The sequence below is a fragment of the Ceratina calcarata genome, unplaced genomic scaffold, assembly GCF_001652005.2.
Source record: "Ceratina calcarata isolate Rehan_Ccalc_2016 unplaced genomic scaffold, ASM165200v1 scaffold272, whole genome shotgun sequence".
NCBI lineage: Eukaryota > Metazoa > Arthropoda > Insecta > Hymenoptera > Apidae > Ceratina > Ceratina calcarata.
This window is the reverse complement of record NW_017149415.1, coordinates 144,008-169,671: the sequence shown is the minus strand read 5'-3', so window position 1 is coordinate 169,671 and position 25,664 is coordinate 144,008. Positions and strand designations below refer to the sequence as shown.

The window sequence follows — 25,664 nt, the reverse complement described above, 5'->3', positions numbered from 1 at the left end:
TATATATAATTTATTTATTTTCTTTTCCACTACTCTATTTACTCGTTCGAATAACTAAATCGCCGTACGTTTCTATTAATTCACTTTGTACATGGTTTATCAATTGATTAGCTACGGCTCTGTTTGTTCGACCCTCGACGACGCTAATCGGCTAACTCTAAAGCGGTCCAATGATAACATCTGCGCCGCTTCCGTTATCAACCTCCCGGATCCCGGCGGATTCTGGCTATAATTTAAAAGTTGCTAGCCGTGGTCGGCGGTGAGATATCATTTATGGGCCCAAAGCTAATTACGCGACCGAATAAATGGTAGGCGATGAATGAGAAACGAGATCTCCCTTGGTCCGGGAGCAGGGAAACCTCTTTGGACTACTTCCAGTATTACTTTTCCGGTTGTTCGGAGTTGAAAGGCATTACACGATTTCCCTTCTACCATTTTTTCGTCCCCCGACCCACCTCCGGGGGATGAATCTGTCCCCGGGAACCTAAGTCCGTTCGCTATGCAACAAACCACCCTCCGCCCCCCTCCCACCCTCCCACGAGCTCCTCCTTAGGAAATATCCTCACGAGTTTCGAGCTCGTTCAACATTCTTCGATGCACTCGGTAATTATACGCTTAGCAACTTTGCTTTTACCGGTGGTCTACTTATTCGTGAACTTTCGTGGTCCGTGCAACGCTTCGGAGGGTGGCCACCCTTCCTTACCGCCATCACCGGCCTTTTGTCTTCGGCTATTGCCTGTACGCGGTTCAAGGCCTTTCCTACGAAGTGCTCGGATAAAGCACCCGGCCATCTCGCGTGCAGCCCGGTGAAAAATTCAGTCCCCTGCCACGGCGCGGAAGAAAGCCGGTAGAACTGATTCGTTCGATCAAAAATTAAACCTCTGATCTCGCAGTCGGACCGCGTACCACGGCCACTCGCCGGGAAACGAACCGAGCAGCGTTGATTCCGAACGTTCCCCCCCTCTCACGCCACCGGTAAATCATCTCTTTTATTTTTCTCCAATAACTAGGGCTAGGAATTAGGAAATACGAGTTCGTAGAAAATGAGGAGATTTTCGTTGGAACTTGTAACAGGGTCCGGACCAGCCACGGGCGTAAAAGGATTAAGACCAGTTATGAATCCCGGGTAACTTTGCAAGGATGATTTTACATAAAATTCGTGCGAAAGACCCGGTCCCATCCGTCGAGTTCGGAACGAGCCGCGGTTTCTACCTCGTCAAGAAGTTTCGCAATAACCACCGGATACGAACCACGCTTGCACGCTTCCCGTGCGATCTCTCGCGACGGTTCCACCGCTTATTATACGGGAAACGATCAAAACGGGATGTACAGTTCCACGTCTTCGACACAATCCATTAGTTGTTTCATGTTACAGATACCTGAACTATTTAAGTTTAAATTGGTTGTCGTTTAAATAAGAACTATTGAAAATTGTTTGCAATTTTGTAAAATAAATGAAGGTATCAAACGATATTTATGTAAAATCTTGGGTCGATTTCGTTCTCGGGATGTCAGTAAAAATTGTTAAAAATAGTTTATTCAAATCATAATATGCATTTAATAAAAATTATATATATAATAAGATGCACTTAATAAAAACAATAATATTTAATGAAAATTATAATATGCATTTCAATTTTGATAGTTTGTACCATTGGACATTGATTGAATTTTTTATATTCTCTGTAGATATAAAAATACGAATTCCCTTTGTATTTAAATAATCCTCGATATTTTTGAAAATTCATAACTCGGCTTGATTTCGGTTTATTAAATATTTCTATTCTTTGAAATCCTATGCACGATAATTGGACTGCTTTATGCAAAATAAATCCCCTGCAACGTCAATGTAAAAAATGAAATCTAAATAAGAATTTCTTTTGATATTGCAATGTACATTTCGCTTTTGATATTTTGTGTATCACTGGATGTCGAGTGAATTTTATATTCCATATTTTTGTAAATGCATAAAGTCTCCTATCTCTCAATGCATAAAATCTAACGAGAATTAATATGGTTGAATTCAAAAAAAGGGATGCTACGTTTTATTACTACTCGAATTACTGTCATCATATAACTAAAATCATACAATAAATATCCAGAAACGTAATGTACTCGAAAGTATTTGTGTAAAGAAGGGGGTGCATCGCGTCTAATGTCTGGCTAAGGACGCCCTCGACAGCTCGTAAATATTTCAATTGTGACGTGATCCACGACAGATCCCACGCCGGTTTATGCAAAACAGGACCGCGACAAAATAGGGCGTAGCTGGAAGCCGGGCGCTGCAGCATCTGTCTCGTGTCAAAGTTCTTTTCACCGCGAGCAGGACGCCGCACGCCATCCATCCTCGTTGTCTGGCCATGCACGTAATTTTCTCCTTTTCGGCTCGAGGAGGGAGGTCGGACGGGCGCGTCGCTGTGTCCAGCCGAGCGAGTACACACTCGCGCCGTTTTAAAGCGGCGATGTACCGTGGAATTGGGTTCCGGGTCTGGAAATACTCTTACCGGGTCCCGCGGAATCGTCCCCGTTGGCAATGCGCAGCAACGGCTCGTCTTGCGGCTTTACCACGTTTTAGTCGATTAAGGGTCGTTTCGGTCTCGTTTGTTTGATTACTCGGCTGTCCACTGGTTTTATTTCACGGAATGGAAAATTGAACGCCCTTCGCGCGCCGGATTTACCTGCGGGTGTGAGGTGAAATTGCACGAGCGTTCCGTTACGGGCGATGAACGAAGGAAAACGAGCTTCAAACTATTTCAAAGTTTGTCGTGAACCTTCCCGTTGAAAGTTGCACGAGCCCTTAAATAAAAGCAATGAGAAATCATTGAAATTTTAACAGTTAATATTACATTAATGTAAGCAAGACAGACAGGAAAATTATTATACTCAAGTTTATCTACTACGGTTTATTGTTGTTGGTTTACCCCAAGAATACCAGGACTTGCTAGTGATATTATAATACAACTGGAAATACCTCATCCCTTTAATAGCAACACAGTTCCTTGATCGAATTCAGTGTTTCGTATGTATTTTTCTTTACGAGTTTCAAAGGTATCAGTAAAAGGAATTTTGATGTATCCAGGTTGTTCGAATAAGTACTTATTTTGGTTAATGCAGATCTTATATTTGTTTGAATTTCATTTTTCTGTTATTTACTCTGACTACAGTATAAATTTGATTTCCATGAGAAATAAATATTACTTTCAATAGGGAAGTAGGGTTCGATGCATTTTGGTTGTCGTTAAAATATCAGGTCAGTAATTAAATGAAAGAATGACGTGTATATTCAAGAAAATTTGAAACTCTTGTAATTTATTCCTCAAACGAGTTAGGTTTTATTCAGTTAAATTCTATCGTTCTTGCATTTCCTCTTGATCTCATCTATTGAGTTAATGCAACACTTCTTCCCATTCTCTTGACAAGAATTAAACAAAAATACGAGGCGAACTTTCGCAGCGTTTTCAACCACAAGTTTAACACTTAGCTAATCAAACGTACTTAATTGATAAATCCTTTGACAATATATTACACTTTTTAAGAGTGACAAACATCTTTCGGTATGTCTCGTCGTTCGGAGTTTAAGTCGCCGGCACTCAGCGTGCACGTGCTGAAACCTGAAACTCGTATCGCAGTCGCATAAAGGTCGCCCGGAAGGGAGCGATAACGGTATCGCGTCTGCTGGGAAGCGGAGGAAAAGGGTCGGGAAGCGCGAAAAGCCACCGGGAGAAAGTTTCCAGCTCTCGAGCGGCTAACGACCGTCGAAAGCGGCCGATGTCGGTTTCTCTTGCACACGTGTTACCAGAAACCGGCGTTGGTTGCCATTGAAACCGCGCAGAGACGAGAGCCGGGTGTCTATCAGCGGACGTCTAACTACCACGCGCTCTCGCTCTCTTTTCCTCCTCTCCGCTTCCATTGTCGCGCTGCTGGATGGGACCGCGCGATTCGCGGTGCGCTGCTGAAGCGCGGAGAGAAAAAAGGAATTGGAGGAAAGAGTAAAGAGCGGAAGGCGGGGAAACGAGGGAAAAAAAAGAGCCGGTGAAACGGTATCGAGCCGGGTGGGCCCACGGTTGTTTCCAAATCGATGCATAAAGAGAGTGGAAGGACGGGCGGTTGGTCAAGGGACGAACGAGGACGGAAGGGAGCGGCGGGAAACCGTGGAATTGTTCCGTCGCAGCGGTCGAGCTGAGCGAAACGGAAAATGGAAAAAAAGGAAGGAAACGAAAATCCGAAGCGGGGAAAGTTTCACAGCGCGAAACTCCCGGACCAACTAACGACCATCAAAAGCACCCACCGTCTTTGGGTGGGATCGATCTCCCAACTCCCGTCGTCTCCTTATCTTCTTGGAATAAATACTGGAAGAATACCCTCTTGAGAGGCGGCTACGCTAGAATTATTCCCGTCGTTCCATTATCATTAATCGCGCTCGTAAACTGCCTACTCTCCCATCCGCGCGGAAGAAGAAAAATGATGCGAATGTACCGAGTTCTGGGGAGCTGTTGAAATTGTCGGGTCGATCTCGGTGATAATAATTCATGAGACGCCTCCCCCCTTATCCCCCCATACCCATTCCCCAGCCCGTCATCCTTCCGATCGCGTTTCGCTGCTCTCGCTGCCTGGGAGGCAACCGAACGTAGAAATTCCACGGCATGTTCCGTCTGTTTTCCAATCTAACGCGCGGTTCCTCCAAGGAGGCTAGGAACGTGTACGCCTCGCGTTGCGGTTCTGCCCGCTGGCTTTGTTCCGCGTTTCTCGACCGAACCAGCGACGGAATTATTTTTATCGACTATCGAATACCTTGACCTGAAAACGGTTTCGACACACGTACATTCATATATATATATATATATATATATATATATATATACATATATACAATTTTCACCCTCTCAAATTCCATTACAAATCCCCAATAAATAATTTCATCTTCGATACACACAAGGTAACACTCGTACATTGTAAAGAGTACAAAGGGAAATAAAATATGAACTGCGCGAGTCGCGAGCTGTTGAATAAAGTTTACAAAGGTGACATGACCCGCGACGCGGCTCCTCCGGGTGTGCAAAGGGGAATAAAATTTTCTCACCACGGGACTGTATCAACAGGTTCATTAAAACAACCAGTGATTCTTGAAAACGTGGCCGCTCTCTCTATTCTGGCGAACAAACGAAGAAGGAGCGCAGTGAGTGTCCAAAAACAGAGCGCGCGGTTAAAAAGCTGCGCGGGAACGACCTGCCGGGTTGGAACGCCCCTTCTTTCGCCTGCGCTCTCATTTTCCCCTCATTTCTTCTGTTTCCCCCTTTGTCGTCGGCGATCGTAACTCGGCAACAAGATAACACGCCCGAGCGGAATTAACCAGCTCCGGGATCGTCTTCCCTGGCAAACATCGGCTTATCGCGACAATTTATGCCTCGTCTAATTTAGCAAAACAACCATCGTCTACCATTATTCTCGCTTTAATGTCCCGATGAATTAAATCATCGCCGGTGGGGGTGAGGGTTCACTATACTATTTAATGCCTCCGTCAGATAGACGGACATTAACTAACAATTATTCAAGCTACCGACAAATTCCCGACATCGATCAACCGTATTCTGCTTCTGTGCTAAACCCAGCCTTCATTCATTTTCCTCTCGAGTTCGACAGCACAGAACACAGAATCACGCGTAGCAATTATTCCCTCCCGTCATACAATTAATTGGTATTAGTTCATGATTCGTAATTTATTTATTCCTACACGGGTTTTTAAAACCGATGTTAATTAGCCTGGCAATTAATTAGTCTCGTTAATATTTCTATATTAATGAAAGGTTATTACTGTAAATATTTCGTGGAAAGTAAAACGTTCGTAATGCCGATTATAAAAAATGAACACATGAATATTTTATATTGCACAGTCGACTTTTCTCGAGACTTGCAGTATATTTATTAGCAGATAATTGAGCGAATCAATAATTGAGAAAAACCGTAACAAGTCGGACCGTTTTAAATCCCACGTTAATCCCAGAGAAGGTTCCTCCGCTGCCTTTTGCCGCTCTTAATGGGCTGATGAAACTTCGCTAATGAAGAATTAAATCCTAAGTAATCAAATCCGTTCCGGTTGAGCTCAGGGAATCGGAAGAAAGTTACCACTGCCGTAAAAAGTGATAAGGGAATCTAGAGCCGCCTGGGCGATGGGAGATAAGCGAGGGGCTATCTAGCGCGTTCCTCGGCCCGTTAGAATTTTCAAGCGCGGCCCGGCTCGAAGACGGGTGGGCCACTACCGCGGCAACGAGTTAATATGTTTTTTTTAAATTCCTTCCGCCGAGTACATAAAGCATCGCGACGTGAGAACGTCGGCTAAGTGAACGGGCGGTTTTCCGGGAACGGTCGCTGCTATAAATTCGCGCTATGAAAGAGTAAAAGAAAAACATCCCAGGGAAAAAATTGCAGAACGCGACGGAGAAAAAATAAGGGTAAAGTGGGAAAGAATACAAATGACAGAAACGAGGAAGAGGGTTAAACCTGTTTTTTTTTCTCTCCCCTCCTTTAATCTTACTACGCAGGAATACGTAATATATTCAGTCCGGGCAATGAACTATCTAGACTCTGTTGAAGTATACATTTCATGATTTCCGTACAGGTACGCGTATCATGCAAATCCGCGTTTAATTTCCTGGATACGACTAATCAAAATTCCGAACGACAAAAATAGCCGGTGTACCAAACCAACCCCAACCCGCTCCCTCTGTACCGCACCTAGGGCGAGGGTTTAATTATCAGGGCGGAGGGGGACTCATTTTCTACGTGGTCGCACCTCGCTGCAACGAAATAAGAGACTTCTCCCCCGCCCTTCCCGCAATGCAGATATGACCGAATCGTATTCTCTCTCGCCGGACTCTTCAACACTCTCCATTCTTCCAGCGGCGCCTCTCCTCTCTCCTCTCCCCGAGCATTATTCGTGCTCGTAATTCCGAGACAAAAGGCAAAGACGTGGCCCGGGTGAAAGAGAAACGACGCCGCCGCGACGGAAAGGGACACCATAGAATAATAATGTTACCCGTTGACCGAAGGCAAAGACGAGGTTCGTGGGTTTGAACGTGTCCGCGATCAGAAGCGACTCTTTCTCTTTGCTAATTGCGAAACGGTTCTGATATTCCGCGGGCTAGGTTTTTCGCTAGCAGAGCTCGTTTGAACAAGGAGCCACTAGGGCATTGTTGAATTCATGGGCTGGCTCACCGTTCTACGACGGGACTATATTGAATTATCCGCTCTCCTTTCATCGCACACGTTACCGATTAATTATGAATTACAGTCAGCTTCGTACTTCTGCCCTTTGATCCCGTCGAAATTGAACGTATTAGCTATCACCGAGCGACTGCTGCAGTCGTTTTTAAAGTGCATAACGATCAAATAATTCGAACTCATTCACCCTCCATAAAATATTTAATTACAAAGTAAGTAACCATTTTATTAATTTAATTTTCACATTGAATTTATCTCTAAAATTATTTTTACCCGCGCGAGAGAACTCGAATTGGCGTTCCTAGTCTACATGTCCATTATTGTCACGTTTATTTCGCCTCGAAAAACGGCTGTTTTTAAACGAGAAAGATAAACGCTACGAGTAACTGTGTCCAGCGTGAATGAAGTAATGGAAAAGGGACGATTTTAAAATAAATGATGGTTAATCAACGGTTGAATTCAATAGGAATGATATTCAACGGTTGCACTGGAACATTTGACCGACCGGGTGGTATGCAACGCGCCCATTAAATCGTGTTTTCGACGTTTACTTAATGTCGCGTTTAATATTTAGTTTTCTATTACGAATCGCGGCCGTCTGGTTCCCACGTTTCCGTTCATTATTTCGAATTGTCGCTCGTTCAAAATGCACGCACCCCCGCGTAATGCATCCACACGTACCTACAGGCCAGTAGAGTTATAGTTAACAGGATAGATATAAAATTATTTATATAAAAAAAGTTTTTAATACACCACGTTTTTAAAACGGACTAAAAAGTATAAAGTAATTATAAAATACTTGTAAGATTTAAAACGAAAAACGTGGACTGCATGCAATAGATAATTAGTTTTTGCTTATTCGTCTTAAATCTTACAGGTATTTTATAATCATTTTATACTTTTTAAAAACGTTTTAAAAACGTGGTATATTAAAATTCTTTTTTATTCAAATAATTATTTTCTGCTTTTCAGTCCGAAGCAAATTAACATTGCATTGTAATCCAGTTCTAATGTATGTTTAAAATTTCAAGTCTCTAGCTCATTGGGAGGGTGCTTTAAAGTCAATTGCAAAATTTATACCGAACAGACAAACAGACAAGCGAGCAAATTAATATTGCATTATCATCTAGTTCCAACCTATGTTTAAAATTTCAAGTTCATCTTGGTCGGCTCTAGCTCATCAGGAAGCTAGTTTAAAATCAATGGCACGTACCGAACAAACAGAAAAGCAAGCGAGCTAATAAAAACGTAGTAAAAACGAATTTGATTCAGACTTGTATTAAATTATTGCATATCAAATTTTTTAAACGCACCTGATGTAATTCTGACAAAGTATCATGTATTTAATTCCTATACTTGATTATAGGTTTCTAAATGATTAAATTATTTCATTATTGCAGATTTATTAAAGATTTGCAAGCTATGAAAGTAAATGTGAACGCTGCGTTTACAATTCTTGTATTTCCGTCGGACAGTTAACGAGTAAAGGTTATAAAAATGCAATTACTGTACTGGCTAATTACGTTCCAGTCTCTTTATTAGAAATCTCTATGACTATACAAGACTGATTTATGATAGTGACGAGTGAGACGAAAATTAAAAAATGTTTTTCGACGTATAAATTCAAGCTTGAAAAGCAATATTATTTATTAAAAGAGTATGGATTATAAAAATGCAATCACTGTACTAGTTAATTGTACTCCAGTCTCTTTATTGTAAACCTTTTTTGCTATATCGACAAATTTATAATAGTGAAGAGTGAGGTAAAAATTAGAAAATGCTTTTCACCTGAAGGAACGAAATCATTTATTAACTTTTGAATACATATTAAAAAATGCAATCACTTTTCTGGTTCATTATATTCCAATCTGTTTATCATAAATCTTTTTAACTACACAAGACAGATTTATGGTAGTGAAGAGCGAGATAAAAATTAAAAAACGTTTTCCAACTTGAAAATCCAAGCTTGGAAAACCGAATGAATTTGGATGTGCGTCAACCCGGAATTTATGAGAAGCATGTCACTAATTTTGTTCCAAAGCCGGGAAACTAGTGGCTAGGAGCGTACGTAAAACAGTGACTGTGTTTCGCATTAAAAATCAATCCACCTGCGCCAGGTGCATTCCAGTTCTCCCGTTGGCTTCTATTTGCGCGCGGCAAATATTATCCCGACTTGGACTCGCGCAATCCCGCGTACGTGGCATAATAAAAAACCAAAATAGAATTTTGCAATCCTCGAGCTGCCCCCTCGGTATTATATCTCGCAGCCGATTTCGGCTACCTCCCACTGTATGCATTTCTATCGTTGTGTTCATAAAGTATTCAAGCCGGAGAATAAAATTTGCACGAGAGGACAGGCGTTCCGTAAAAATCGAGAACTTTTACTCTTTTCTCTAATGCTTGGCCCGCGCAATTTTCCACCGCGAGTTAACGCGCCATCGCCGTCCAAAAATCAAAAATCCTCCAGCATTCTCCAATTCTTCCCGACAATTTCCCCTCGAGCCTGTCTCTCTCCCGGAATGGGGATAGAATAGGATGAAAATCCACGCGGTACAAAATTTTTCAGTTTACCCAAAACGCTTGGGAAAACACAGTAACGGGAATTGAGCGTAACTTCATCAACTAAACTCCGTTTCGCATCCTCCCTCTCTCTTTCTGTCTTACTTTCTCTCTCCTTTCTTTTGCGAAGTCGTTGCACGGGTATAAAGGCAGGGAACGAACCGAGCAGGGGTGGCGGTTTGAAACCAGCCCCGGAGCTTCGTGTTTCGTAAGGGATCGCTTTTAAGACGTCGCATCTTGGAAAATACTATTGTACGCGCGCGGCAAGGACGATATTTTACGTGGTAAGTCTCCTCCAGCTCGTTTATCAGGACAGCCATCCCGGATGAATGACGGGAAGCCGCGGGTGGAAGGGTTCGAACAGGCCGTTGCGGGACCGGGCGGGGGTGGGTGGTTCGGGGGGTTTTCCCTTTGACAAGGGAACACGGCGTGACCGCGTGAAAAACAAATTTAATCGCACCGTCAAAGCTGGGGCTGGCTGCCTTTCATCGACGTTCTTCGCCTCATTTTTTTTTTCCGCCGCGTCGTCGCCGTCTCCTTGGATATTCATGAAACGGCAGAGATCGCGATTGAACCTGGCCACGCGCCTTTAGTTTATATCGCGACAACAAGCTGGTGGAATAAGAACAACGGGCTCGAGCGTCAAAGGAGTTCGTTTCCATTTTTGTGATTCACGTGATTTAGCTACAAAGAGACGTCACAGTTGTTCAAAAGGTTGGGACACGTTTCGCGTTTTATAATTTATTTCTGAGCGAAGGGAGTAAATGCGAAACGTGAAAATTTTTTATTAATTGTTTGGGATCTTAAATGCAAAGAAGATGCAGAATACAGTTGATTTTAAGCGACTCCTTAACGGGCAATAAGACTTTATTAAAAATGAAAAGGAATTAACACGTCTGCCTCTCTTCGAGTCTCGTCGACAACTGCTAGGCTTGACAACAGCAACGACAACTGCCAGTCTCGTTGTCAATTGCCTATCTTCATAAAAGATTGTTTATTTTTTTGGGATTTTGTGTATATTGTTTCTAGTGGAGTGGCTGGTATCGATCAGTATCGAGGACGCTACATTTTCAAAAACTATCGGTCATAGCATGTTTTTTTTTTTTTTTACTCGGAACACGGCAAACACGTGAAATTTTTTTACAAAATATTCGCAGCTTTATACAAGTAATACGCCCCGCTTGTTACCATATTGAAATACACCACGAATTGGCACCGTTCGGTGAAGTCAGCCTCGTGTACTTGTTGTTTTAACAAGCAAAATACAAAGTTAGTTAACGAGACTGTGCGAAATGATTAATTGTTTGTATTTGGTTATTTAAGCTCGCCTCTGTCTGTAAGAGATTGTTAGCGACTACTGAAATTGTGCAGTTTGAGCCAATTCTTGGTCAGCTTCGGCTAATATTGATTTCCCATAAGAGGACAAGATTCAAAAAGAATAATAAGTCTTCTTTTTTCAATGCTCGATGTAGTTTCGATGCTGCGGGATTTTGACATCATTTTGATATTTCAAAATGGAAACAAATAAAATATTCGAGGTAGGAGAAAATTGTATATGAACTTTTTGCAGGTAATAGCAGTACGTATAACTTTTATTTAAAGTATTTTATGAAATTTTGAGAAAAAAGAAATTTTTATTTTTCCGAGACTTCAGGATTTACGTAAACTATCGACGCTAGCGAAAAATGTTTCATACAAAAGTTGTAGTTCTAATTGTCAACTATAAGTAAGGTTGTAATTAAATTATTAATAACTCTGAAACGGTCAACTTTACGAAAAAATGACAATAGACCTCTTTTGTTTAAAATGACCCAAAAAACTTAAAAAAAATTCATTCGGGTAAAAAAAGCAATTTTAAAAAAAATTCATTGGAACTTTGTGTGAGATTTTCATCCGGCAAACTTTTGATCCTTGTTCCTCAAGGTGAATATGCAAAAAAGTCGAATGAGGAAATACTTGCGAGGTTTTCGCCTTTTCTATTATTAATTCACTCGATATGTATATATTTGAAATCTGCCAAATGATCGTGACTGAAGAGAGGAAACGCGTGGAATGAACAGGCGTCGTTTGTTTCGGATTGGAATGAAGAATGTAAAACACTCAGTAGATTTATGAGGCTAGGTAATGCTAGACGATGCGCGAAAACCGTTTAAACCGGACGCAGCGCTATGCCTCTAGTGATGTTGAATATCCTCCATTCGTATTTAACGGATTAAACGCGAATCAGGAATAAAGCTTACTGGATGCAGAGAGTATGAGGGGGGAAGAAGTATGGATTGGAAGCTGGCGTGCACGGTGATAACCCGACAGATTGGGACAATGTTCAACACATATAGTCGCAGTTGCGCGCAGCTTTATATTTATCAGAAAAACGATATACGTACTTGTGAGCTCGATGAACCGTGGAAAATCGTAATTAAGCCTTTTGTCCGAGTCTTGATTGTCGCTTTTTCAAATTCGTTAGATCTTTCATTCAGCGAACCCTCTGTACTATTAGCATTTCGTTATCGAGGAGAAATCCTCGTCGAGTAGAATTTTCTGTATTTAAACAAAGTTATTAAATAAATATTAACGATGTATAATGAAAACTTTTTAATTACATGTAGGTAATGGTTATTTTCGCTTGCCTTCTAGAGTCACAATAAAATATTGCGAATAAAGTAGTAATTTGAACGGGATTTAATTCAATGGGTAATTTTCGTAATGGTATATGCATACGTGTACATACACACTCGGGCTCTGGATCTTGGATCGATAATGAAAATCTCGCAATAAAGCTAACAATGTTTGCCCGCTCTCGAATGCTGACTCGACTTCGTTACTCAGCGGCAATTGTTTGAAAAAATCGCGCCGGACACGATAAATTTTTGCTCCCCTTTGTGTACTCGCCTTCCCCGTCCAGCCCGTGAGCCCAGTCGTCCGCGGTTTTCCTATCTTACGGTGTGCCTCCTATTGACGATGTTTTATCGTAATCTCCGGGTTTCTGGCGTGCGTTCTCGACGGCCGCGTGTCCCGGACTGCCCCGTCAAAGGGACAAAGAATCGCGTGCGGCTACGGGTTCAGAAGCGAATTAAATACCACGAAATGTCTCTTCCGCGAGCGGCTGATGGATCCGAGAGAAATACGCGGATGAAAGGGGAAGAAAGCAGGAAAAAGCGAGGCAGTGGAGAGGTTTGCAGTCTGCAGCTATTTTTTTCTGCTAATGGCGGACAGAGAGGCTCTCACGAGTGCGAGGCTAGAGGGTTAGAAAGCCGGTGGAGGACCGTGGGCTTAAATAACGCCGCGCGGGTGGACGGGGGAAGAAGGAAAAAAAATGGGGATATGTATCCCAGCGTAGCTGCCGGGGATAGTTCGACTTGCCTCGATGCTGTTGAATGATACCGGTCGAGAGTTTGACGACCGGTAATTTTTAATCAGTAAAGCCTCCTCCGGTGTCTATAGATACTCGTGCGTGTATGCATGTATGTATGTGTGTATGTTCGCGCATAGATTTCGATGTGAGGCTCGCCTCTCGCCACGCTATGCCGATTCCCTCGAAAAGGGGCGCTAGTCGATGATAAACTCGTGCTCCATGCATATCCGCTTTTCACCCGGGAATCCTGATTCATTCCTTTGCCGTTCGTCTCCTTGGAATCCCAGTCATTTCGTTATCGTGCGGATTATTTCGCTGAGAGCACAATTTGTGATCCAATATGCCCCGCTTTAGTAATTGCCCTAAACGATTCCGAGAGTTATCATAAGAATGGGACGACTTTTTCTATTTGTTCAATCATAAAAACAAAATGAAACATAGGGCAGATGTACTATTTATAGCCAATAACTTATTTGATCCATCTGTATCATATTTGGTGATATGGACCAACTTTTCACTTTTCCGAATGATGCGAATGAGTTAAGTATTCTATAGGCATGATTTAAATCCCTATAATCTCAAAATTAAATTACTATGGCGACTAAATCTCAATAAATTTTGTTTAACTTCCTTCTTTCCGCACTTTTAAAGGAATTTCATCTAAAGCACTGCTCCTCCTCATGTCTCAGGCTTTTTTGAAAATTCTTTCCTAACTTGCTACTAATAAGAAATCCAATATACACTGATATACTTATCAAGAAACATAATAAATTGCTAAATCATTTAGAGTATAAAGAGTGTTCGGAGGGACTCTATATCAAGTCAAATTGCAGGCATTAGCTTATTTAACATTAGAATTATCAGCGATTGTCGTATATCTATTTTTACCGGAGGAGTCAAAATGACTTGTTTCTCAAATAAATAAGTCATAACAAAAGACAGCAATTTTTACGTTTTAATCAGCGAAAATTTAATAATAAACTAATAATGATACTAACAATTTAATAACAATAATTTTCAAAACAATTACGCTTTTAACATTCCTTCCCTGGGAGTCAAAATAACTCATTTCGCTATATGGAGGTATACTGCATAAAATTTTACTTGGCCTAAGGACGTACGGAGAAAATCTTTCCTCATGAAATCGAAGCTATCACCATAATTGTATGCTTTATAATGTTTCTTTTACAGTTATATTTCACTAAAATCGTTGAAATCACCACAAATGGTACATCAACTTTGTTTCAAACGGTGGTTTGAAATTTTATGAACTTGCAAATAAAAGTTAATTGGCAATCGGGGCGACATAAATTCATTTGTGTTTTATTAAGAATACTACGAAGATATTACATCTGATTTTTAGTGAGATGTATACTCATTGGCGCGTTGATCATCGCGTTAACGGTCGAGCATCGATCCCGTGATCGACGACCTGTTAACGAAGTTGTTAACGGGCAGTGAATTGTGCGGTCGTCGGGTTCACTCGTATCTTTGCGCAGAATCAATTGAATTATTGTTATGGTCGCGGCATGCTCTATTACGCGATCGTCGAAACACCGTTACCGTTACGTAAAACAGATTACCGGTGGTCGTTACTCACGGGGGCGAGCAATTTTCCAAAAAACTGAATCGCAACAGTAACATTCGGAGAAATCGAATTTCAAAGTTTTTCAACGAAACCGTTTAGAAACTTAGCCAGGCGACGATCGATTAAATCGAACGGAAACGAATTCGCGTTAATTAAAAGCTTATTTGATTACTCAATAGCTGCGGCTGGCAAGTTGGGAATGACCAAATTAATTTCATGCTACGGGTCGGCCTTACGTTAAGGCGAGCTTAAAGCTTTGCGACTCCCGGGGCTCCCCAGTGCTACGAGCTAAATTCTCTCCTGTAATAGTTGTTAGGGTCTGGTGTTCCAGCCCGGTGTGGCCAGCTAAATAAATTTGTTATACACAATCGGTACGATGCGTGGGTAGTCAGTTATCCCGACTGGCAGACGGGTAATCCGTTCCGATAAGCGGTTTTTCGGATAATCTGTCCGGGGGGAATCAAAATTGCAAATACTGCGATTGCGGGAAGTGTTGCCGAATCACGCTGTCGCACTTACGTTGCGAATAATCACGCCAATCTCATTAGCAGTTTATTTGAATGTGTACGAAAAATTAATCAGAGAAACGAAATGGAAAATCGAATCGGAAGTGTAATTCAGCCAGTGATGCTGCGAGCCAACAATTTTTCAAGCTTCTATTTATTTCATGCAATTAATCAGAAAATTGAGTAAATCGAGTATTCGTCATTTAATGAAACGAACGATTGATTTATCTACTGAAACGTGTGAGTGTTATTGGGGAATATTATTTGCTTTAAAGCTGTAAAGCCACAGGCTTTTCTAAAGCTTTTGTAAAAAGAATGATTTTCTTCAACGCGTTTTCATTTATTGTATACGAGTCACGCGATATTGTCGAATTTCATTTTCGCGAGTTACCCCTTTCACTCGATTCCCGGAATTTCCAGGTTTATGGCTACGCGCTTTAAAGTAAACATTGTCACATTGGCTCGTGGCCCTTCCCATTCGTTAACCAGTTTTTCGTTTATCGTGCAATTGAGCTATCGTTCTGATCCGCACTGTCTTTCGCTTAATGGTAATTGTTAATTAAGTGTTTCTGATATTTCCTGTCTTATCACAACTGTAAGATTATATCTTCAATTAAGAATTTGTATATTATAATCTACGTGACGTATTATACAAACGTGTATTATAATTTAGTTTTAATGGAATACATAACCATTATTTTGCATAGATTTACCAATTATTATTTAATTAAAATTGAACATCGCCCTTTGTTTTATCTAGAATGGAGCGTAAAACAATTTGGTAATGGAGGCTCCTCGTTCAGTAATCGATGTTAAACTTGGGAACGCCGTCCTGTTTGCCGGAAGCATACGCGACGATTACAACCAAATCGAAATTAGCGCGTAAGTTCGGCAATTATTTTATTAATAAATTTGTCCAGCGGTAAGGAAACGGGAGTTTGTAGTGGATTATATGTTGCAACTACGAAACCAATCTAAAGTTTCGGATTTGTGTGCGTACCGGCAGATTGTTAAATTTACATAACGTTAAAGCCACTGGGGTACATAATTAAATTTACGTTACATTAAATGCAACAAGTAACATGTGCTTGATTCTTCGGCATCAGTTTAAACGCCACGTCAGGGAATATTTTTTAGAAATTTCGTAATTACAGTATGTTTATAAACGGGTTAAATTGGTGAATGTGTTTAATTAGAATCCTTTCATGCTTTCAGTTCTGGCAAATCTGTAAATAGGCGATTGGTTAAATATACTCGTACCAGTGTGTACACTAGTTTATTGAAAGAAATATTATATTTGTATCTAGTTCGATTTTATTGGATTTCTGTTCCACTGCACACTCTCGTGGTCACCATTTCATAATTCTTATATACTTACATTATTTGATGTCTACAGTTTTGGCAAATCTTTAAATAAGCGATTGTTTGAGTATATTTGTACTATTGTGTACACAAGTTTATTTAAAGAATATCATATTTGTATTTATTGTGGTTTGCACTGTCAAACTTGATTGCAATCTCTCGCGTATATAATTTCATGAGTTTTATAATTAAATGTTTTTATACAGTTTTAGCAAATTTTTAAATAAGCGATTATTTGTATTTATACTATTTTTTATTTATTTAAAATCATCTATGAAATATCATACTTCTATTTAATTTGATTTTATCGAATATCAAACTTGATTGCAATCTCTCATGTATATCATTTCATAATTTAATCAAGAACATTTATTTTGATTATTAAATGGAATTGAATTTCGCGATATCTGATAATATCATGAAGCTACATAAAATCTGTCGTGTGTTTGATCTCGGTAAAACGATTGTTCATTGTAAATGAGTCTTGGCCGAAGACGTATCCGTTTACGGTTTTTCCCGGGCTTCCAGCTGGTTGCCACGGTTGAATAATTTCGAAAACTCGAGAAACAGCGCAGCTAAATTCTCGACAAGTCTAGAACAGACGCGCGTTTCCGAGCGGGGCAAAAACTCCATCGGGAATGTAGTCGATTTGCGACACGAGGAGCCGTTGCCCACCTCCTCCCAACCCCTCCGCCCTTTCTTCGAAAGGAATTTTCTCCACGGTTCTTTCCACCGTTTTTTTCCCTTCTTTTATTAATCGAATCCCGTCGCGACAATTCCCCCGCTCCTAGAAGAAGTTTCGCGAACGACAGTGGACCCCGTGGCGTCAATAAAAACCGATCGTTTGTGTCTCCCTCGAATATTACCCTCGAATATTAAGAATGCTCGAAGCTACTACCAGGGATCGTTTAACTATGCATAGCGAATCGCGACCTATTGACAAAATTGCCCATGCGAATGGCCCCTCGATTCTCTCTGGGCGAGGGCGGCGCAGAGCTCCGAGCCAGTTTTCGTCCGCGTAATAAATAACAATCAACTTGATTCAGTTCGAATTTCTGTTCACTGGGACCGGATGAAAGATGCGTTTAAGTTATTAATACCTGGCGAACGCACGGTATGTAATTTAATTAAAAGTTTACGCCCGGGGTAAGACTTATGAAAATTTACGGGCCGAGTTACCGCGAAAATTATGCGGATAAGAAACTCGTCCGTGGTACAATTTTGTACCGACCGCCCCCGCTGTTCATAGTATTAAAAATTCCGCTCGCGAAATAATCAAGGTTCGAAAACCCGGCGCTGAAGCGCGAGGGTGTATTTGCAGTGGCCGGGTGGAAATTTTCTACGAGGACATATATGCGTGCACCGAGACTGCCGAGCGGATGGCCGAAAGTAATGAATAATTTCTCGCCAGCGTATGAATAAACAGACCGAGTCGTGGGAAGAGCGCGAGGGTTTTCTGCGGGGGTGAATTAAAAGGCCGGCCACACACTTTAGCCGCGTTTGGAAAGGAAGAGAGGATTAAAATATTAAACGAACTCGCAGTTTCCGATGAAAATAGCAGCGTACAAAAGGGAGACGAGAAAGGGATTGGCGCACGGGTAAGAACACGCCGGGGGGAGTGGAATGCGCGGGGGTGGCGGTCGGAGGGCGGATAAGGAAATATATTTGAAGAGAAATCGTGTTTCACGGTTGGCAAGATTTTTGTGGCGAGTTCGAAATTGCTCGAACGGAGCAGCCACGCATCTTCGACCCCCAGCTTCTATCCGTCCCGCGGCAGGCACTGGCTTCCGTACGACTGCCAATACTATTTGCACGGCCTGTAGGCACCTCCCCTTTATGGCACATTCGTTCTTTTATAGAGACAAAGGCACCCTCTCGTATTTTTCCTCCGATTCCTCTCGTCTTCCTTTTTGGACTCTTCACGGTTCATCCGCGGGATTACGCTCGTCAGTCGAACGAACCGTCCGTACACAGACGTCGAACGGAAACGTCTCTGGATTTTATGTTTCGGGATATTTTTCGTTTACTCCCGAAACGTCGCCAAGTGATTTCTTCTCGTTTAATCAAATATTCACGATTTCTTCACATATGAAATTTTAGACTGCTGCTGCTGCTGCTGCTGTTGTATGGAAACAAACGAATTTCCATATTTCGGTCAGACTTTTTTGTCTCAACTCACACACCAAAGCCAATTGAAATCTTATTCGGGATAATTTAACACTAGAAAGACTGAAACTTAGTATATACCTATATTGCCCAAAAGCAGTCAAAATGACTGCATTGTGAAAGAATAATGTGTAAAGAAATTTGTCTAAAATTAATTTTTAATATTTTTTATATTATTTACAGTCATATAACAAGTTATTAGTAAATGTTAGCAATAAAAAAAATTTACTTCACTTGGGAAAATAAATAATTTTTGCATTATTATTTTTTACATTTGCCCAAAACCAGTCAAAATGACTTCCTTGGGCAATCTAGTGTTAAAATAACGAAAATGTGGATCTATTCGAGTTCACTGTTTTTGTTAATATCATGCAATTCTCTTGCGGAACTTACATATATATACAAAATACATGTAGTGTGATACTGAGCATAACCGGAACACAGTAATTCGTTCCGCATAGGAGGGTGACGAATCGTTTTATGATACGCCAACTGCGAGCTGGGCCAATTAACTTTGGTCCATTAAAGGGGCAGTTCTCGCTAGAGGGGACAAACGAGGGACTCGGAACGATAATGGAGGAAACGAGTAAACCGGCGAATAATTGGAGAACAGCTCGGTTACGTTCGGTTCTCGATCGGCCCGAATAATCCGCCGAAATAATTCCCACAGTTATTAGGTTCGTGCATACGAAACGTCGTTTTCTTTTAACGCAGCAGCAACTCTAATTTGGCTGGACTTCGTTTCTGGGAAATTTATTTTTTCTGTCAATTTTGTCTTAACATTGGATAATTGGAATTCTTCTCGAGATTTATTTATAATAAGGGTAACTGCGATAAATACATGGTTTTATATGATTTTTTTAAGTTTGAGATGAATTAAATCTTCCAAAATATTTCTGATATTGAGATAACTTTTTTGCATAAATGAGATTAAAATTTAGGAAGCACATAAGAATTTCAGAATCTTTTTTTCAACGAATGAACTCCTAAACCCAAAAGTAATCTTTTTTGCAGGATATTTCATACACATATGTGACTAAAATAGACCTTGAGTGAAAAAGAAGGGTTTCTTGAAAATAAAGTTTGACCCTAAATTTCAATGTTCTCGTTCATTTTTATAATAATTGTCACTCAAGTGTAAACCACCAAATTATTTTATCTTCTATTTGATCTGTAACGCTGCACGAGGCAAAGTATTCTATTCACGGGTGATACGGATTACGCTCGTTGATTGTAACAGGATTTAACAACCAGCTTCCTCTTGTCTCGTATAAAAGAATATAATTTCATTTAGCTGCACGCGCAGCTTTATAATTAAATAAAGGAATGATGTTTGCAGTGACATTCCCAGTCCCGGTATTAAATTTCGCCGAAAGCTCGGCGTTATTTCTGCTCGAAACGGCCGGACGGACATTTGTTAATCGATACAAACTCGCGTGCTCGCGTTGTTTGCTTTATACTCGACGTACGTAATGAAATGCAGCTGCACTCGATGAGGCTCGATTATCCCGCGGACGTAAGCCAAGCGCGTTCTTAACTTCGTTAGCGTCCGTTCCTTTCGGGGACAGGCACTTAAGCATTCCCGTGAGCCTGGAATTTAAAATGGAATCCGGCTAGCTGTTGAGTCGAATAATTTAGGAAAACAATGCGTACATTAAGGGTGGCCCGGGGTATAGAGAGAGCGTGCCGGGATTAACTGTAAGACGCAGGAAAGACAGCCGGCGGCAGAGTAGTAACGGACCGTTCTTAGACAGACACACAATTTGTACCCGCTACTGCTCTCCTTCGCCTGTATTATTCAATTGTCGCCCGCTGTTTGCCCGTGGCTTCGTTTTACTGTTCCAAACTTACTTCGAGATTCGTGAATTTATCATACTCCTCGGTTTAATTGGTGCCAAACGAATCTCCCGTCAAAACTTTCTTTATCTTTTCGATTACATGATTTCATACACAGGGCGTTCGGGCAAAAGTGTTAGAGCCGAAAAGGGATGATTCTGGAGGTGTTTCTGAACAACAATTTCGTTTGGCAAAATCTAAAGTGAGCCGTGGATTTTGAATTATTAACGAAAGACACTGATCAATGAGAGCACGTGTTTTTCGTTAATGATTAAAAAACCACTTCTCCTGGGACATCCTGTATTTTAGTAATTTATTTTTATTATGATTAGCTTATGAGTATTAAAGTTTATCTGATTGGTTATTGGAAAATGTTTCGTCGATCCGTCCTGACGTATTCTCGTTATTGTGTCCGCGTAAATAAAAGTTAAGTCATCAAAGAGAGGCGGTAACTAGGTTAGCTTGTCGGAATGATCCCTAGCGTGGAATCGAACAGGTTAAATCACGATTTACAGTCGAATAAATCTTGGCCAATGATCGGGACACGGGTTCACCGGGGACGTCCACTTTCCACGAGGTTCTTTTCGGCTCGTTCGAGCTGAAAAATCACCGCCGGTCTGCGGTGCGGCGGCGGCGGCGGCGGCGGCGGCGAGGCGGTCGGTGGCCTAACGACGAACAAAGCGTCGCGTCGCTTCGCTTCGCGTCTCGGATAACAGCTCTTGCGCTCAAGTAAGTCTCGCCCCGCGGACGAATCCATCAAAGGGACCAAGCAAATGCTTTCCCTTGTTATTCTCAATCCCCTTGCCTTTCTGTCTGCCTCCGCTCACCCCTTTCTGCTTTTTACACTGGATTTCCCCGAGCAGAAAGCGTTCGATTCTCAGTTTAAACTTCTTACCAAAGGATCAACAATTTTATTTAATATCATTAATGAAATTTGATATCGTCTCCTACTATTATATTACATATATATTTATTTGGCTANGGGAATATATTTACATTACAGGCAAAAAATCCATGAAAAAGCTCCTGCATATTTCTGTCTTCTATTACTCTTCTGTTTCATTCAATTGCGAAATAATTTTCATTGTACTAATTATGGGAAGATCGTAGGTGAACGATTAAAAATTCTGGCTCGGAAAGTCTGCGCGAAATTTCATAAACGCATTTCAACAAGTGGTCGATAATGTAGCTTCGTTAAATTTGCTCACCGGACTAAATGAGGTAGAAGTTAGAAATTCCAACGGCTGTTCTTCATCTCCCTGTATAAAAATCGGCGCAGTTAGATCATGTACGAATCTCAAATATTGGCGATCAGCATCAATGTCTGGGTCCGTTGCCATGTGATTTATTCGTATGAAAGCTGCGGATCATCCCAGAAATTCAACGATAATCCCCTGTGCGTAAATAGAGGATGAACGGGAACCGTGTAACGAGCGTCCGGCTTTCACGTTAATACTGTTTAACGAGAACTCGCGAGTCCTTCGCGAACAGATAAATCCCCAACCCTTCCAACCATTTTTTTCTTTTTTATCTTTCCTGCCTCCGTTTATTCTTCATCGAATAATCCATCCTTTTTGCCACGGTTTCAAGTCAAGTAGCTTGCGTTTAATAATTTTGATCACGGCATTAAGAAGTTGCTGGGAGATTTTCATGTGCTATACTTCTACGGATATATTACAAAAGCGAAATTAAGGCGACGGTTAAAAGGAAAACGGTAGACAAAGCTCCTCTGAGAAGTTTCCGCCGATGTGCCCGGGTCACGGTTCGGCAGCATCGACGCATTCCTCTTCCTCTTTTTTCTTGATATAAATTAAAGCTGCGACTACCGGGAGAAAAAGAGTTTCGTGGATAGGCGAAGATTGAGATTTATTGGATAAACCTCAGCCGCTTCTGAAAACGCGAACACGCCCTTGAAATATGTAAGAGGATTTTGTAAATCCGTGAGTCGAAGAAATTGCGAAAAGTAACATTATATGAAAGATATACTTCTCTCTGACATAACCCAGTTTGCATCGAGTGAAAAATAATATTCGACTTTAAATAATAATCCGATAGTATGAAAATTGCATTAAATTAATAATAGTTTGAACAAATGCATAATTACCCACAGTTATTTAAACAATAGTTATAAGGAGAAGGACATATAAAAATTTAATAGAAACATATTTATTTGTTATTACAACATTTTATTTTGATTTTTACCAACTAAACAATTCAACAACAAGAACATTTTTATAAGAAAAAGTAAATAAAAACAACAGAATAGCCTACATGAATGACGGATAATAATGCATCAACTATAGTTGAATTTTTTTCTCATTATGTATAGTAGATGAAAAAGGTGAACAAAGAGGTAGCAAAAATGTTTTCAAACAATTTTACTGGGTTGAATGGATTTCAAATGATCTCGGCGTGACTCAGCAATGTTTTAAGCGATCTCGGGGCTAACTTTTCCTCGCCGAGAGTCCGGCCGCTGGATTAGACGCCGTAAGTGTATCAACATACGTTGTAAAAAACTCGCTTAAAAATGCATAGAAAGGGGACGGCGAGTCGTCTACTCGGGGTTAACAGCACGATTTCTTTTAATAGACCTTGATTGCGTGCCGGGGTAGTTTGTACGCGTTTAAAATTGAATGAGTCGACGTGTCCATTTTTTCTCAATTAAGACTCCATCCCCTCCCACTTCCCCGTGCCGTCCGTTAATTGCATATTTTCCCATTGCCCGGGACATCTACGTTCCTCAAAAGCGACAACGTATGCATAATTCCAAGACGGCTTGTTACAATATGCAGATCACCGCGTATTTTCCGAAGCGGTGATCCCTCGACATTTTTTTTAAATACAAATTGTCTTAATAAATCGTCACATTCATTTGTCCATTTCTGTTCCTGAATGCATCAATTACTTTTTTTACAGCCACTAATTGCCAATCAACTCCCTCTTTACCCTCGGGTTAATTGCTCGTTCCGGTACGAACTTTGAATTTATTTTTTACCGTAAAGAATAACGCCTGCTTTGTACCTGCATACATTATGTTATGCGCCGGAAGTCGTATACATTCATTCCCTTTGTACATAGTTTTCCTTCCACCTCGTAATTCTGTTCATCAACGACGTAACGTCGTCCTCAAGTTTTTTGACCAGCATGCTTATAGGAACAGCAGCGTGTTTCGGGACTGCATTAAAATACGACCTCGTTCAAGTTGGTAACGCATGCAAAAGGGGAAACGAGTAAAGCAAAAAAAAAACGGGGAGGGTTGGAAAGAAAGAGGAGTTAGGGTAAGTGGCGACAGGCCGATAGGAAGGCTTTGGCAGAAGGGAATGGGATGAAAGTTCCGTGCGGGAAAAGTCGAACAGGGTCAGCGACGGGTGGGAAAAGTTGTCCGGGCAGGTCCCGGCCCCCGGGTTTTTCGCGAGTCGCAAAAATATATGTAAGGCTGTCGCCGCGTGGGAAGTGGGAACACGTCGTCTTATCAAGTATGAATGCTCGCGGATCCATACGGGCCGCGCTGCATGCTAGGAGAAAGAAGCCCACGGTACGTGACGCGATCCGACGACGACGTGATGTCTTACTTCTAAAAGTTGAAGCTCAAAATTTTTGGAGATTGCCAGATTTTTATCGCTTCTATCGTTATCAGAGTTGGTATAGAAGGATTAAGATTATCATTAGAGTTCAAGTAATTTACATAATACTTCATTGTTCGACGTGCTGTTTAATTCATTCCTCAAGGATTTTGCAAGATTAAGGATTAAGAGTCTCATTCCAATTCATGTTCGGTTCTGGCGAGTGACGCATTCTCAAGTGTCTACGCAGCCGAAGAATAGGCGAAAGTTTTACCGTCCCGGTAAGAAAGCTCCCGCGCTTGGGTGGGAATAAGTTTTAATGAAAGCGCAAACGATATTTCCGCTTTAAGCGATAAGTTTCCGCTCGGGACGAAATAACAAATAAACGAATTGCCGGAAGTTATCGCGACAGCGGCGGCGGCGGCGGCGTTAGACTGTGTTATATGCATAATTCCGCGATGTCCTATCCTGGTCTACTCTCCGCTACCTAATTGTTCCCCTATTTACCGCGATATCTGGGTGGGGGCGCCGTTAACGAGTTCGCCCTTTCGTTTTAATTGTGGAACCGTGAGCGAGCGAGAACTTTTTTATCAAGAGTGGCCCTTCGGGCTGCCGGCCGCGGGGCGTCAAGTGGGTGACGGGAATTCCCCGTATTCGAGCCAACCGAGCAATTATAACACAACGCCCTCTCCTAAACTGTAAACTTTGTTAAAACTGTTTCGAGCGCCGGTGCATACAATTCTGGAAATTTGTCCGCGCCACCCCGAGCCGCCTCATCGTCCGTCACGTTTCCGAATTCGTTTTGAAATTCATGAACGAGGACCCGCGCGGATATGCAAATTCACCGGCTGTCGGTTTGTTCATAGCAAAAGAAATTCCGTTCTTCAAATATTCTCTTCCACGGCATCAGTCTATTCTCTGTTCGAACGAGTCTGAATAAGTGATCCTTACTCGAATACATACATCTCCCGGTGTAATGCGCGTTTCAATGCGTTTGCACGTGCACGTCGTTCGACTCGACGACTGTTGGATAGTTGTTACAAGATTAATGCTTCACGATTCGGTCCAACTGTCACGGAGACGTAACGGAAGAAGAAGAAGAAGGGTCGTCGCGTCGGCACGCGAAGAAATGCGAGCATCTTATTGGCAATAAAGGCGGTGAAACATTTATGGGCTTTCGCGACAAAAATCATAACTTCTAAACTAGTCAATTTTCAATATTCCTTAATACTTTTTGTTAAAGAGTATAAAAGAATCCATTGATTTCCAGCAGGGAAGTGTTATAAAATTATTTACTGTTATTAAACTGTTAATAAAATTTTATGAATGCAGTTGATTTCTTTCTAAGAAATTCAACAAGTAGATGAGGTGAAGCAAGCCATTTCTGATTTTATTGTTCTGTGGCACATTTGCTGTTTCTTTGATAGTTTTGCACAATACAAATGAGAAATTCATTAAGGAATTAATTATTCCTGAGATCCGGGGAAAAATCTTCCAGCTGAATATAAGCTTGA

At 41.3% G+C, this 25,664-nt stretch overlaps 1 protein-coding gene across 2 annotated transcripts in view; it reads right to left on the bottom strand.

Annotated features, from left to right (window-relative positions):
• The window catches only part of LOC108623522 (uncharacterized), a 75,208-nt gene that overhangs the window by 29,089 nt on the left and 20,455 nt on the right, over positions 1 to 25,664 (bottom strand). The window contains exon 2 of one of the 2 annotated variants that reach the window (XM_026812363.1): positions 12,162 to 12,315. The exons of the other annotated variant lie outside the window; for it this stretch is intronic. The gene's annotated coding sequence lies outside the window, so the exon portion shown is untranslated. The remainder of the gene's footprint in view (positions 1 to 12,161; positions 12,316 to 25,664) is intronic. 2 annotated transcript variants of the gene reach the window in all.